A 17617-nucleotide genomic window follows, 5' to 3' on the forward strand; every position below is an offset into this window, starting at 1 on the left:
ATCCCTCCTGCGCACTACTCTATCCATAGCCCACGCCTCGCAACCATACAACATTGTTGGAACAAGTATGCAGTCTGTTGGGGATGAGAGAGCTTGGGAAGTGAGTCGGTTGCTGTTCGCTGATGATACAGCGCTGGTGGCTGATTCATGTGAGAAACTGCAGAAGCTGGTGACTGAGTTTGGTAAAGTGTGTGAAAGAAGAAAGTTAAGAGTAAATGTGAATAAGAGCAAGGTTATTAGGTACAGTAGGGTTGAGGGTCAAGTCAATTGGGAGGTAAGTTTGAATGGAGAAAAACTGGAGGAAGTAAAGTGTTTAGATATCTGGGAGTGGACCTGGCAGCGGATGGAACCATGGAAGCGGAAGTGAATCATAGGGTGGGGGAGGGGGCGAAAATCCTGGGAGCCTTGAAGAATGTGTGGAAGTCGAGAACATTATCTCCGAAAGCAAAAATGGCTATGTTTGAAGGAATAGTGGTTCCAACAATATATATATATATATATATATATATATATATATATATATGTGTGTGTGTGTGTGTGTGTGTGTGTGTGTGTTGTACCGGAGTCCGCCTACACGGGGTTACAAAGCGAGTGAAAGGTCACCATGGCGAGGCTGTTCCAGTTAGGAATACGGTCTCCTCTTAGAACTTTTCACTTCAAAAGGTGTCCAACATTTCCCTGCGACTGCAAGTTGCCTTAAAGCATTTTTCATAAGAATTCCTGGGGTATTTCATATATATATATATATATATATATATATATATATATATATATATATATATATATATATATATATATCTTTTCTTTCTTTCATACTATTCGCCATTTCCCGCATTAGCGAGGTAGCGTTAAGAACAGAGGACTGGGCCTTAGAGGGAATATCCTCACCTTGCTCCCTTCTCTGTTCCTTCTTTTGGAAAATTAAAAAAATTACGGTTATTTGATTACTGAAATAGGCAGAAGGCCTACGTTGCTATGAGGACTGGCGATGTCTTACATTAAAATACGGACGGCCAAACTTTGCCAAGAGCTGTAAGAAAAGTAAGAAAACTCGAGGAAGCATCCAGATGGCATAACAATATACCCTCCTCACTATGTTCCGCAGCCATTTTTCTCAACAGTTTGCCCGAGGATGAGAGAGAGAGAGAGAGAGAGAGAGAGAGAGAGAGAGAGAGAGAGAGAGAGAGAGAGAGAGAGAGAGAGAATATATACCAAAAATATATATCCCACACACTCCACAGTACTGCCGCTGCTAGAAAGTGCGAGAAAATTTGTCTAGTGTATATGGAGAAAGCTGAGCACTGAAATTTTCACATGGGAGTGGTGGTGCACGGCCAGCGGCCTCATGGTGAGTCGGGGAAAGTGGGGGTGTGGCAATGATCTGATGCGAATTGTGTCACACAGCATGTGGCTAGGTCGTCTCCCCCACCTACCCCTCCACATGTTATTGCAGACCGCTGAATCCCAAACCAGCTCAACACCAACCATAGGATATGATATGGATTAACTTGAGGGTAGGTTGGCTTATGACGGACTTAAGTGGATGCAGAATGGACAATGTAAGTGGGTGTAGAATGGGTAATGTAGGTATGGGGTGGGTGCAGAATGGCCAGTGAAAGTACAAGGTGTGGAGAATGGGCAATAAGTGGCGTGAGTGTTGAATGGGTGGTTTGAGAGTGGTGACGATGGGTGGCGTGCGAGTGGTGTGGCCAGTGATAATATAAGTTAGGTGTAGAATGGTCTGTGGAGATACAGGGTAAGAGCGGAATGGCCAGTGAAATTATAGGTTGGCTGAAATATTTCCTGTGAAGATAAAGTGGGATGTAAAATGGTTAGATGCTGGTATGGGGGTAAGTGTCTAAGGCCAGTGAAGATATGCAGTGGAGGTAGAATGGCTCGTGTAAGTACGGGGTGGGTGTATGATGGGGATTATGGTACGAGAAGTAGGAAGATAATGGGGATAACTAAGAGTTATATGAGAGTTGTGCCGGTAAAGGATGAGATGTGTTGTGTGAGGGGACAATACACGGAAATATAAGGTAAATGTTCCCACCCCACCAGTGTTGTAAACTCTTTCAGATAAATTCAATCGAATATAATTGTTGCAAACACATTATGAACATGCAAAGAAAGTAATTTCTGAAGCATGACGGTACGACACTAAAACCCATGAATATAATGGCGTGAACTCTGACCTAACCATTAGAGGTTAGGTCTAAGGTCAGGACATCACACTCACGGGTCAAAACGTCGTGCCCACAGGTCGTACACTCATGCCTCAAGGAGGATATAAACTTTGTTAACAAATTCCGTCTTAACACTGAACCCTCGACAACGCGTCTTGGAAGTTCTCGCAAGTGAGTGTGGCACGGCACGCCACACACATGAAATTGGTCTCCTTCTGCCGTATTCTCATTACACAAATGTCAAACTTGCCGTTCTCGTCAGCGATCACACATGGCACTGTCGTTTAACTAATGATATATGCGCTCCCGACTACCGTTCTTTTCACTGTCACTCTACTGATCACTATTAACACAAACAACAGTAAGGCCTCAATATATATATATATATATATATATATATATATATATATATATATATATATATATATATATATATATATATATTCATTTGTGAAAGTTAACAAGTTGGGCAACAATGCTCATACTTCAGTCACAAGTTATGTAGGATACAGGAGGTTCGTTCCCTCCTGTCCAATAGCTGTCCTTCACTGCGACAGAACGGGTTATTATAAGTCCCACGTGCTCAGCCACCTGGGGAGGTACACCTGATACTACACAACGTACACCAACGTTCTTAAACTGTCAGTATCAGCGTGGCAGAGTCCAACTTGTCCCTCCGGCAGAGTCCCTGCACCGTGGTCAGCTGGTACCAGTGCCTCGGGGCTAAAGGTTGTGTGGGTGGTGGAGGCTCTGAGGCGGGAGACTCAGGCCATCAATGGGCAGGAGGAGAAGAGTAGGACATGGTAGCCACCAGAAGGGTGGGCCTCGAGGGGCGGCTCAGCAGTAGTAGCAGACACCTCCGCACCCGTCACAACACGAGCGCCACTGCCGCAGCCCGGCCGGCCGCTACTCCCACACTCCCGCCACCACCGCTGCTCCCACACACATCCTACACACTCACCAACACTCACTCTGTATTACAACCACCAACAAGCCACAGACTAAACTTGACATTCTTATCTCATGTTTAGGAATAATAATCGACAGCTAACAATGTGCGGAGCCATATTAACCCTGACAAATACAGGAGTAAACCCTGGTGGCCATTGGCGCTGTAAGCGGCGGCGGCGCGAGGCGTTGCTATGGAAACACCCCAGAGCTGAGGGGAGGGAGAAGGGGGAGGGCAAAACCCTGAAGGGGAAGCATAGTCGGAGGGGGGCGGGGGAAGGGGGAGATCCATTCAAGAACGTACTGGCGGGCGGCCGGTCGTCTGAGGAGGCCGGGTATAAGATGCTCCGAGAGACACCAGCACCCTCCCACCCCACGCCTGACGACACTCCCAGACCCCCTCGTCTGATGATCATCACAATAAGAACGATCATGACGGTCAAGCTGATGTATAATGAGAACCTCCTGACAGCGATCATGCATGTGCACCTCGTAACAGTCACCATCACGTGACGGTGCTGCAAGCAGCCACAAGAGAAGTATAAAGTTAACCTACTGGTGGTTGTGGTTTCTGCAAGTTAAAGCGCGATGAGTATGGCGAACAGTAAGTGTCTAAGGCTTATGCACAATTACTTTCACTAACATTCTTCTCCTATCCATTACCATAAATCTGGGCTACAATGGTAGCACTTCCTGCCCTCCCGGTGGCAGAGTTGAGACAGCTGTCAGTAAACATAAAGCGAGATATATTCTTTTCAGTCCGGAGCTCCTGAGTGTGTTCATGAGCACTGGTTATGTCAGTGGACTGAAGTCTAAGATTGTAAGTAATCTGCTCCATAAATGTATAAGCAAATAAGATGATATCTGCCAGGGGGTTGGGTAGCAATGTTCCCTACCGATTTTTCTCAAGTGATGTATTCTGTACACTGTCATAAGGGATGCTACTATTTGGAGCTATTTCGATTCGCTTGCTTTATGGCGTTCATACTTTATAAAAATGCTGAGGGGAAGACAATATCTGGATCATCTCACAAAATCTTCTGTCCTATCATCATGAGAATGACTTTCGAGGTATCGTTAACATACAACGATCCTGGCTCCGCCTTCATGTGGCCCTCCATATTTCGTGTGCATCCATCATGACTGTTGCTAGGCGGCTGAGGGGCCTGAAACGTGAACCCACCATGAACACGCCTGCCGGTGACGAAAGCCACAGAGCCTACGACCTGAGGTACACCCAAAATAACCTGAGTGAGCCGGGTCAAGGAGGGGTGAAGAGTGAGCCGGAAGCGTGGGCCTTATGTGAGTGACGTTGGGTAAACAATCACGATGTGTTCGTGATGAGGATGCCTCCGCTCACTCATCACTAACATCAACACCATCACTACCACTGCTGCTGCGCCTCATCCTTATCACTTCAACTTCCGCCACTGCCATCAGTGCAGTTACTGCTGCCACCACCTTCACTACACCAACACAAGTCGCTACCATCATCCGTCCATCCTCTCGTTTTCATCTGCCACAGGACAACAAGTGGTATATAAAATGACCTAAGCGTAACATGAATTACCCGCAAATCACATCAATCCTGGTACACGACGACCATCATTTTCTGCTTCTGATTCACAGTTCTGATATGACCAATACGCAGACATCACCTGCTGCAAACAAAGATTTATCGCAAATTCTGTCCCCATACACGCATCACGGGCAGCCCATACGGACTGGACTATCAGTCCCACCTGCAAATCCTCTTAACACCCAAACACCTACACGATCTCCCAGTCTTTTCCTGCTACTCCTCTTAACACCATGAAAACCACCATAAGACCCCTGGAGCACGCCTGTACGACCTTTAAACACGACGGTAGGACGGCCTAACCTTTAACTTGACCCTTATGGATCAGATCAAATTCAGGGCCATCAAACCCAAGGATCTTACCGTCGTGGTCAAGGGGCTAAGTGCCCTCTGTAATCCACAGAAATCCAACATCACTGGTGGCCTGCAGCACAACCCACCATGGAAAACAACAAAACATTCATATATTCGTCAGTAAATACACACCACACCATCTCTGGCCAGTAAAGGAAAATTGCACACAAGCTGAGACTAAAATGTGCGTACACCTGCAAAAACGGCTCAACCCTTTCCCTTTCGCAGGCCATTTTTGCCCGTGCTCATACTGGCATGAGAGGCGGCCATAAACCTGTAATACCTTCTAGTCATACATATCCCCTAGTAGTATGGGATTAACTAGCCTTCCAAAAACGATTTAACGTGTGAAACGGTTTTACAGACTGTGTAAATGTTCTCCGATATTTACGACCAACGAAACTCATTACGAGGGAGCCTTGTAAATTAATATGGAACGCTATCGTTTGGAAGTATCTTGTCAAGGATTTTCCCCAGTGTCTCCTGGGACACCAAGGCATCATTTCTGGCTCCGCCATGCATAAAACATCTCACGTATTACCATAAGGACATTAGCTTCATCTCGGTCTAATAACCCGATCCGAGAAATAATCCCTCACACAAAATTCTGGGGGAAGCGCTCAAACACCTTCACCTGTGGCATACAAGTGTGGTGCTCTGTGTTGGACAAAAGCTGAGGCTCCTCCACCGAGGGTGGTGGCCATGGAATGAGCCTCTCCCAGCCTTTCGCAACCCCTAGGCCTGACTCCCGGCATGCAACGTTAACCTTTTGTTTCAGGAGTGAGGCTGCTTCTGGGTCTCACATCCAATGAAAAAACAAACAACAAAAGAGCAACTCTTCCCACGCACCATTAAAATCTCGCCAACACCACATCTGAATCGTTATTGGTCAAATGAAACCGAAAGAGTTACGGCAAACTGTAACAAGGGAAAGTATTTCCCAACTCCATCACAAATCTCTCCTTCACCCATTTATCTCTTCCTCCCACATTTTCTACAACTTCAGACACCTCTCTCGTTCTCAATACCCACTGTACGGCGCTCCCTCCTTACATATATTTCCTCTTTTTCTTCCTTCCCCCATCAACTGTCCACAGCTTCCCCTGCCTTCCCTTATAAATATGCAACATGCCGCCCGAGCAGACATGATATCCAACACCAGCCCCGTCATACAGCGACCAACACAAAATCTGCACAACATCCATTTACCTTCGGCCATATAAAAGTCAACACCTAGTATATAAATGCACATCAAAATTGGTAAGACTGCAAGAGCACGCTATATTCCCAACAAGTACACACATTCTTGTGCTATGTTATCATGACAAAAGATTAACAGAAATTGCAAAAATTTCAACAAACAAAACCAACTGCTCCAGACTGGTCCACTCCAGCAAATACCAGTTCACGCTGAGGCCATAATCAGATCCGCACATCACATCAACAACCATCACATGCTTCGTGATCACTAATCTGTGCAAACAGCCGGCATTACGAAGATCCTCACAGTCAACAAATGTTGTAATGTTACAAAACGCAGCAATTGTACAGTGTCTGTGAGACTGCTCGAGCATGAGATTCAACAAAACAAAGAAAATGCAAAATATGTTCTAGAAATTCAAAATACAGCAGCACGAGGCTAATGGTAAATAAATCTACCAACAACTTTAAATGAAGAGTAAAAATGGAGGATCACTTTAACGTGGCTGATACCACAGCCAGTAATATGACCAACAGTCTAAACCATTGAGCCGATGTTCTCAATAACCAATGCAGGATTTCAAAGCGTTTGGTAGACGAGAACCTCGCTCACAGTCTCCAGACTGGCCTACACACATTACCATCATGCTCAAGTTGCCCATCAGTAACTACGCTGCTTCGTGTTGCGTTAGACCAAGCTTCCAGCGCACTTACTCGTGCGGAATTACACCCTCCGTCTCCCAGCTTCATGCTGTAACACTGCTAGCTCAAGCTGTGGAAGCTGAATAAAAATGCTACAAGACTTTCTACAGCTAACGATTAGTAAGGAAATTTCTGGTTGTTAGGACTTCCAGCAAGGATCAATCGAACAAGTAAAACGATAACCTCATCGTAAAACAGGGATCAAACTTGGAAAGTCATGCTTTATCTTACCCCATATTCGAACCTGACCTAAAGACATATCATATGAGTAATCTGAGATCTGTCTTGCCATACTCCAGCGAGACAAGAAACTCTATGACAGGAAACGAACAGTCTGGACCACAAGTCCAGATAAATATACCAATGTAAGATTCAACTTATTTCTCAAATCACGTTGAGAATCGCTGAAATGTCTGATCATAATACAGCGAAGCTACGGAAAGCTGTTAATCGGTTTATCTGGAATCTGAAAGTGTACATTCGGGCATCTACGGGGCTTTCCTTCGTGCCTCATAAACGAGCTGGTATCAGTGTGGGGTGAGAAGTGAAGGTGTTACCTTACTGTTCTACACTACTAACATCGACAGATAGCTGGAAAGACAATTACAACATCTTGTTTTTCTCCTGGAACCAAAACAGCCAAGCTCTGACATTTGGTGAAGATGCTTAAACACATACAAGTCAAAGCTATCAGGAATAGAATTATTTGTGGCTTGACGCACACAGAGACGGAGAAAGCCATATCATCCACTCCACCATACGGTGCGTATGTGAACCCTTGTCTTTTACTGGAAATGAGAGACACATCTAATGAGAGAGGCACGATTTCTTACTGTACCAAGTTAAGAGGCATAATCCAGAAGCTCTGGAGAGAGACTTTTTTTCATGCTGGCTGAAACGGCATGGGCAACTGAGGCCATATATATATATATATATATATATATATATATATATATATATATATATATATATATATATATATATATATAAAGATACAACACACTGAGACGTGTGTAGCAACACGGCTAAAAGCCAAGGACCAGAAATACATCAGCACCACAGTATGTACTGATGCCCTCTAAGTAAAATATTACTATACCATAACGACTTCCCTCAGCAGGAGGATCAGGCAAGGAACGAACGGTGTATTCTTCGTCTGCCTACTAAAACCATGAATGTCGCCATTAAACTGTCTCAAATTCTCCGGAATCAAAATACAATACCAATCGACTTCTAGTAACCATAAGAGGCAATGACTACGAACACGACACTTAACATATTCTTTGACTCTAGTCCCATACCTGACAACTTCCGTCAATAAAAGTAACTGAATATCGACTTTACACACTACCCAGAGGTCGGTCACTTATGTGTGATCAGTCATGTTTTTGGCAAACATCTTCATTTGTCACACGAGAACCTCGGGCATCCCTCAACATCTCTCCATCTTCCGCTCTAACTTTTCCGATCATTCTGCTACAATTAAACTATTAGACCCCCTGAAGACTGCCCCGCCCTCCATTTTTCTGTTATTAGGACTGATTCGACTACAAAGCAAACCTAATCTAACGTAATCTAGAAAAAACGTTCGCCAAAAGGGGTGGGGATGGGGTGGGAGAATCTTAAAACGACCCCTCACGTCAATCTGTCTTGTAAGGAAAGCCACAAACTGAAGGAACTCGCTGAATATTTTAACCACAATTTTCCCGGCAATCACTTTAGTCTCGGCAGCAACTCTGCAATTTAGTTTCAATGTACCCGACTCACACGACCACGTGAATTCCTGCCTCATACCCAACGTTGCTCCAGCACTATCTCCTGTCCCATATACTTCTGCCATTACTCCTCACAGCACCTCTCACCACCCACACCTGCCTCACAGAAGGTGATGCCCATCTCTCAGGTGCGCTAACACCTCTGCCCTCTCCTCACACCAACTGTGGCCATCCGTCATTCTACGTCCGATCTACTGTCAATAAGATCACCAACATCTCTCCACCCCATACACACTGCCGTGTCAGAACTCTTCCTCATACCACTCACTACCTTATCACAAACGCGACCTGCACCATCATCAGCACCACCTCTCCCTCATCCTTTCAACATAGTACTCGTACCCAGAGTCTGCCCCTCAACAACCAGCACCAGCGCCCCGCAACCCGCTGCCTCTAAAACGACGCTCATACATTCTGTCTCCCCATCCCCTACCAGCAACACTCACCCCACGCCCATCCACATCATCACCTCCAGCAACCAGGTGATCGTACCCTCTGTCTACCTCCCGCCAACATGTCACCCCTCTTGCCCCCCACACAACCACCTGCCGCCCCTACATCACTCAGCATTCGCAGGTGTGGCTGGCTTCAATCCACGATGCAGTGAAGCCGTCAGAGTAGTTAAAATTATGTACCTTCCGTACATTCGTTCTCCCACTGTTTTATGCTGCACCTCTGCGTGCTCTGGTGCCTCACAAGAGACTTGGAAGGCTCAATACAAAATAATTACTGAAGTGGATCTTCTTACTGGGATCAGAATGTTTACCTAAACGTATCTCAGGAAAAAAATAGCTTTCACTAACGCATCACTAACTGCTGCTGGGTTCGCATGCATGGAAGTCATGAACTGTATTACATGCCACAGCAGCTGCACTGTCTTACCCCCGAGAGAAATTCATCCCTTCTGACATCGGTGTTCCCTCCCTTTCCCCAGAGCTTTTACTCAGATCACAGCCGGGCTGAGGATGAGACAAATATATCGTCCTCAGTCACAATGACACCATCACTCATGAACCTCTCACACATACATCATAAATACAGATGGGTCTCTACAATGAACCAGTGGGGCTGCCGACAGTGCTAATGTTTTGTAAACGTCCACTGATGGTTCCCGTCTAAACTGGAGAGTCCTGATCAATAACCGGGCAACTTTCCCCAAACAGAAGTAAGAAAGTCCTATTGACTTTTTGAAATTTCACAGCATCTCCAAAAACGATATTCTGTTTGTAAGACTCTCTCTCTCTCTCTCTCTCTCTCTCTCTCTCTCCCCAAACACTATTAAATTCCCCTCAGCATGACTGGTAATTCAATCGTTTCTGAAGCACCACACTGGGATAGAATGATTACTAGTGTCGGGAGTTATAGTGCACTTTTTCTGGATTCCTTCACTTACGGGGCTCAGAACGCTGGATGCACGTGATGAATCGGCTCATATTTATGCTCCGGATGATTAAACTGACGTTAACTTAAGTCTACCAGCACGCAGCCTACAAACGATCTCTTGAATAGAACTTTCTTTACACTGTACAAAACTGAGATGGACGGACACTAACCGAGTAATCCTAACTAAATATCAAGCATGAACAACCATATATATATATATATATATATATATATATATATATATATATATATATATATATATGGTTCCAGTAAAATCAGTAGACACACGAAATGTATCCCTCGGATTTCTGATGGATAACAGATACCAAACGGTGAGTTTTACCCCCCCCCCCCAAGCTCACACCGTCGATACAAAACGTAAAACTCTACCCTCAAACTTACCTACGTGTACACCATACAACACACCATGTTGTAACATAGGCTGATTTCAAGAACACCTTTACCCAAAATCACAGGAAGTTCAAGCACTTCACCCACGTAATGTTTTACTCTACTTCATCATAGGTAAGCAAGCTTTGCTTAGTGTAAACAGTTAACTTACAGAACGCGTCTTGCCCAGTCCCCTGGTGGTTGTTCACTGGTCACACAACCTGTTTTATAACCAGTGATTGTTCAGTGATCATATAACCTGCCTTATAACCACATCATTGCGACCGGCCAGTCCCAAGACCTGTATTTTTTTTTTCAACCGTGTGCACAGGATGGGTAGGAGTGCATGGTTGATATTTAGTTAGGATTACTCGGGTAGTGTCCGTTGTTGGTTATAACAGTATGAACCGCAACCCCTCCCTCCCGCCCCACAATATAACGTACCCTCAGCCAACGACCGATCTCTTACCAACCATGGAGCTCTAACCCCAGCACCAGGTGAAAGCAGTTACATTCAAAAACTGCAAAACCATCACCTCTCTCTCTCTCTCTCTCTCTCTCTCTCTCTCTCTCTCTTAGTTGCACCGTGCGGTTTTAAACCATATGTTATTTTCTATCCCTTCCATCTGCGGGTAAAACTCATGAGAACACAACAGGTAGCATAAAAAAATAAGTCCTTGACAAGTTTCTTCGCCTCTCTAGTTAGTGTTACATAATTCCAGCTGACATCACGGATCACAGGGTTCACACTGAAGGAGTGTGTGCACGTACGTGCATGTGTGTGTGTGTGTGTGTGATATAAAGGCAAGGCTGACGGGTTCGTAACATGTGAGTACGTTACGTGAGACTACCCGTCACACAAGATCAGCCATCACAGATCATGAACGTCTGTAGGTCGTCGGCTCTCCAGTTCAGAAGTAGTATACCCGTCCAAGCGATTGAGAGGTAGTGCCGTCCACTACTACACTTAACCCACCTGGGAGTAAGGCTGATAGTGGGAAAGCTAGATGCATGGAAGATGAAAAGGAAAGTCTCAATTACAGGGAAAAATTCAAGAGCTCTTAGAAGGTACAATAATCTTGCATTGTTTTGTGAGTCTCAATTCTAATGGACGGATGTGGAACCGTAATTTTCCTAGGTTCATATCATCAAAGAACAAAGGCAGACGAGATGGACAACGTACAAGGTATACGTAAGCAGGCAGACGAGGTGGACCATAATGGGGAATGACATGCAAAGAGTAAAGTGTCAAGACTAGATATTTCACGAGGAGATTCCAGGAGAATCATTTCTGACCCTGTACACTGGGTTCGTTTTGCAAGTCGAGGTTGGATGTGTGAAAGGAGGTGTTAGTGTTACTTAATATCAACTCATCATGTAAAATGTCAAGGCACTTATTTTTCCAATGGAAGCTAGAGTTCCACGTCAGCATAGTGGACATCAACTGTAGGTGTGTCAATGCAATGATAGGCTGTCTACACTTCATCGACCCCGTACAAGTCGAAGTTAAACTTAAACGTCCAAACTGTTGACTGTTTCTTCAAACTCCGAAGTCAGATAAACTAATATTCACATTACCTACTTATTTCAATAACACCAAAGTAAAACATGTAACAATGGTAACCGTGTAACCATCACATTAGTCCATTATCATCAAACCATGGTAAGCATTTTCCCTTTTGGTCACACAGTACCGTGATGACTCAAAGCCATGTCATTAACATCGTCATCCCGCACCTGTACCGGCACTGAGGAACATGGTAAACGTTCCCTGGGCACTAGCACTGAAATACCTGCCACACTTTCACCTGTGGTGGCTACCACAATCGTCCACACCTTAACTTGGGGTTGGCAGACTTGGACTCCTTCACCGAACTGACACCCTAATCACAAGCTTTCCCGGGACTGCAGAGGAACACACAACACTCAAGTCTTGTCCCTCTCAGAATGGCACATTAGTAGCCATAGTCACAAGGCTGAGGGTGAGGCAAGAGATGTTAGTATCCCTAGACGCTGGTGCACAGAGGAAAGGATCGGTCTTCAAACCCAGAGGGAGATATAGAGGTAGTGAGAAAGAGGCGCGCGGGCGGCTCCACTGAGGGAAGGAGTGAACACTGAAGCAGGAGGAGCGGCGGCGGCTGCCTGGCTGGCTGGGGGAGCGGGCCGCGTGGTGGACGCCTCAGCTGACGGCAGCGAGAGGCGAAGTCTGGGTGCGCCACGGGAGGAGGGGGAAGGGGGAGTGGGGTGTCAACCGGGCGGAGACAACCCACGCTGATGAAGCGGAAAATAAAAAGGACCACGTTTAAGGAAAGGCGTTAACAGAATACAGACAAGCAGTAACGAGGAGGGGGAGAAAAGTGGAAGGGAAATTTACACAATTCGTAAATTTCAATACTGCTCTTTGAAATAAAACAATATACATATATCTTCGGGTATTTTATTAAACGTCATAGTCACGAATTGGAAAGAAAGAAACACGCCGAACACGAAATCCACTTCCCAAATACCAGTGATGTCAAGAAGTTAACATTTCCTGTCCTTCCGGAGGTAACCACCGTGCGTGCATGTTGCCAGTCATGCCAACAACAAGGATACTCGGTACCTGCTGGGACACCACAACACAACACAAGAAGAAATTCCCGCGCAAATATATGTAGAGCGGAAAGATGGGAACTACAGCGCCAGCCATGTGTAAGCTCGCCACTACACACACACACACACATCCATTCTTTTATAGATGTGTGTGTGTATGTGTGTGTGTGTGTGTGTGTGTGTAAACAGGATAGCAAGGAAATTTCGACTCCTTTGAAGTAAGAGGTTCTTTGACGAGACTGTAATCCCAATGGTATAGCCTCGCAAAAGTGACTTTTCACTCGCGATGCAACCTCGACCAGGCGGAGCCCGGTATTCTCTCTCTCTCTCTCTCTCTCTCTCTCTCTCTCTCTCTCTCTCTCTCTCTCTATATATATATATATATATATATATATATATATATATATATATATATATATATATATATATATTATCCCCGGGGATAGGAGAGAAAGAATACTTCCCACGTATTCCCTGCGTGTCGTAGAAGGCGACTAAAAGGGAAGGGAGCGGGGGGCTGGAAATCCTCCCCTCTTTTTTTTTTTCCAAAAGAAAGAACAGAGAAGGGGGCCACGTGAGGATATTCCCTCAAAGGCCCAGTCCTCTGTTCTTAACGCTACCTCGCTAATGCGGGAAAAGGCGAATAGTATAAATATATATATTTTTTATTATTTTTTTTTTATTATACTTTGTCGCTGTCTCCCGCGTTTGCGAGGTAGCGCAAGGAAACAGACGAAAGAAATGGCCCCCCCCCCCCAATACACATGTATATACATACGTCCACACACGCAAATATACATACCTACACAGCTTTCCATGGTTTACCCCAGACGCTTCACATGCCTTGATTCAATCCACTGACAGCACGTCAACCCCGGTATACCACATCGCTCCAATTCACTCTATTCCTTGCCCTCCTTTCACCCTCCTGCATTTTCAGGCCCCGATCACACAAAATCTTTTTCACTCCATCTTTCCACCTCCAATTTGGTCTCCCTCTTCTCCTTGTTCCCTCCACCTCCGACACATATATCCCCTCCACCTCCGACACATATATCCTCTTGGTCAATCTTTCCTCACTCATCCTCTCCATGTGCCCAAACCACTTCAAAACACCCTCTTCTGCTCTCTCAACCACGCTCTTTTTATTTCCACACATCTCTCTTACCCTTACGTTACTCACTCGATCAAACCACCTCACACCACACATTGTCCTCAAACATCTCACTTCCAGCACATCCATCCTCCTGCGCACAACTCTATCCATAGCCCACGCCTCGCAACCATACAACATTGTTGGAACCACTATTCCTTCAAACATACCCATTTTTGCTTTCCGAGATAATGTTCTCGACTTCCACACATTCTTCAAGGCCCCCAGGATTTTCGCCCCCTCCCCCACCCTATGATCCACTTCCGCTTCCATGGTTCCATCCGCTGCCAGATCCACTCCCAGATATCTAAAACACTTCACTTCCTCCAGTTTTTCTCCATTCAAACTCACCTCCCAATTGACTTGACTCTCAACCCTACTGTACCTAATAACCTTGCTCTTATTCACATTTACTCTTAACTTTCTTATTCCACACACTTTACCAAACTCAGTCACCAGCTTCTGCAGTTTCTCACATGAATCAGCCACCAGCGCTGTATCATCAGCGAACAACAACTGACTCACTTCCCAAGCTCTCTCATCCCCAACAGACTTCATACTTGCCCCTCTTTCCAAAACTCTTGCATTTACCTCCCTAACAACCCCATCCATAAACAAATTAAACAACCATGGAGACATCACACACCCCTGCCGCAAACCTACATTCACTGAGAACCAATCACTTTCCTCTCTTCCTACACGTACACATATTGCAGTATTGCAGTGGAATCTATTAAAAAAGGGGGTGACTGTATTGTTGACTGGTTGGTAAAGTTATTTAATGTATGTATGACTCATGGTGAGGTGCCTGAGGATTGGCGGAATGCGTGCATAGTGCCATTGTACAAAGGCAAAGGGGATAAGAGTGAGTGCTCAAATTACAGAGGTATAAGTTTGTTGAGTATTCCTGGTAAATTATATGGGAGGGTATTGATTGAGAGGGTGAAGGCATGTACAGAGCATCAGATTGGGGAAGAGCAGTGTGGTTTCAGAAGTGGTAGAGGATGTGTGGATCAGGTGTTTGCTTTGAAGAATGTATGTGAGAAATACTTAGGAAAGCAAATGGATTTGTATGTAGCATTTATGGATCTGGAGAAGGCATATGATAGAGTTGATAGAGATGCTCTGTGGAAGGTATTAAGAATATATGGTGTGGGAGGAAAGTTGTTAGAAGCAGTGAAAAGTTTTTTTATCGAGGAAATATATATATATATATATATATATATATATATATATATATATATATATATATATATATATATTGACTGGTTATAAAAAAAGACTGCATCAAGAGAAAACAGGACACTAAAAACCTTGTTACTCACTTCATGAACACAAAAGACTCATCAATTCCCACAGTTATTACTTAATCCCAACCCCTGCAGCCTAGTTCATGACGCAGGATGACTTTCTCCTTTAAACCAGCAAAACACACACACACACACACACACACACACACACACACACACACACACACACACACACACACACTTACACGCGCGCGCGCAAAACTAAGCAGCCGTTCCTCTAACTTTCCCTCTCACGATGACCAACATACACAGGAGCACTAAGCAGCTTACAGCCAAGCAGGAAGAACGGCAGGTAAGGCAGCAGGAACAACTCTAGTTAAGGCAACTGGTAACCCGTTCTTGGAGAGAACCGGTGTCGAGGGAATGAAACCTCTCACAAAAACTGTCCTCGATGGTCGGGGGACAAGTAGGGGAGGGGGCGGAACTGACTTTCACTCTCGCTGGCGGCCCACACAAGACATGCTGGCTCGGGCACTTGCTCGGGTATCCTCCTCACGCTACTCGGCCACTGGAGCACCGGAACATCTTTTTAACCCTCTGGGCGCGATGGTGCGACACCTGAGCACGACAGTAACACCTCTGGGAATGATGTCCTATGGCGAGGCTATCGCATCCACGGGTCGTATCGTCGTACCCAAATTTCGTACCATCTCAGCCGAAGAGTCGTACCGTAGCTATCCAGTCGTGCTTAAAAGGGACAAGAACGACAATGTCATTTTGGAGGGATCCAGATGGACGACAATCGTCCATACGACACGTTCAACCCAGGGAAAGCGACATGTCATTTTTTTCACCGGAAGCCGTCCGTATGAGTGAAACTATTCCGGACGTAAGATTTTCCAGGTAACACTTCTCTTGCATCACTCGGCGAAGACCTTACTTTACACAGGCCACCACCAGTATCTCAATACTATACCCCGTATCCCTGGGTGGCAGACTGACCTTGCTTATAGACTGGTGGCGACGCACGTCCACCTACATACTGTGAGGTCAACCTTGCAAGACTGGATGGAGACGTCCCCACGCACTTTATGGTTGGACTCCTGGACAGTAATGGGACCTGAATATTCAACTCCTCGTGGAACGCGTCTTGACTTGCTAAGTGGCTCGTTCCGCATGAACCAATGCTTGCCTATATACCACCCTTACAAGTGGGGACCTACACGCCTCGATAGCTTTACACCTCCACTCCCAGATAGATTTACTGATTTTCAAGGTAGAGGATTTTCTTTTTACCCAAGTGAAAAATATTGATGTAAAATTATTTCTTTCATTTTCATCTCGATGGGTAGGAATTCAAAGTCAAATTAATGGAAAATGACATATTCCATTACTGAATTACTTTGGTTTACAAGGCAATGAAGATTTAATTCAAATCTGCACAGCAACTGGACTCAAGAGACTGAACGTCTCCAGCAATCCGCACTGAGCGTGTGTAATTACCTATTTGTACTGTAAGAGGAGGGTGTTTTACACAGTGGACCACATCTCCTAAACATTCTCGACTACTATACAACTTCTTAGATTCATATATGCTCTGTGTGAGTGCTTCTGTGTGACCCCTCCCCCATGACATCATGCAGGTGGATGGCAAGATTGGCATGATCCAGAGACAAAAACCCTCCTGACCACACCAAGGAGTCACGTCACACATGCACGTACACCAAAAGCTTCTCGGTGACGGAACAATAAACCAAACGAAAAGGTAAACGTCAAGTGCATCATTACATCCTCTTACCTACCGTCTTTAAACTCCTGCTAGGCTCGAAACACTTCGCCTCCGCGCACCTTAAATCGAGGATATCAACACGACTTACTTGCCTCCCAAACTCACTAATGCGTCCCTCGCATGATCTATCTTACCAGCCAAACACGACGGCCTACCAGGAAAGATGCAGAAATGGGGCACGCAAGATCAATCTTGGTCCATCTTACGCCACTATCATGATACTATGAAGAACTGGTCCTCCCAACTACATGGGAAAGCACTACTACACCATTAGTCACTCTCGTAATCTCATGCCACCAGAAATCACATGTCCCAG

At 45.2% G+C, this 17617-nt stretch overlaps 1 protein-coding gene across 18 annotated transcripts in view; it reads right to left on the minus strand.

Moving 5' to 3' along the window:
* Positions 1-17617, minus strand: part of capt (adenylyl cyclase-associated protein 1) — a 424491-nt gene that overhangs the window by 258078 nt on the left and 148796 nt on the right. Inside the window, exon 1 of one of the 18 annotated variants that reach the window (XM_071690530.1) lies at positions 2998-3110. The exons of 15 other annotated variants lie outside the window; for them this stretch is intronic. The gene's annotated coding sequence lies outside the window, so the exon portion shown is untranslated. Of the gene's footprint in view, positions 1-2997; positions 3111-17617 lie in introns of those variants that run through there. 2 more of the 18 variants (XM_071690531.1, XM_071690532.1) reach the window with 2 other exon arrangements.

Source organism: Panulirus ornatus, chromosome 48 (assembly GCF_036320965.1).
Source record: "Panulirus ornatus isolate Po-2019 chromosome 48, ASM3632096v1, whole genome shotgun sequence".
Classification (NCBI taxonomy): domain Eukaryota; kingdom Metazoa; phylum Arthropoda; class Malacostraca; order Decapoda; family Palinuridae; genus Panulirus; species Panulirus ornatus.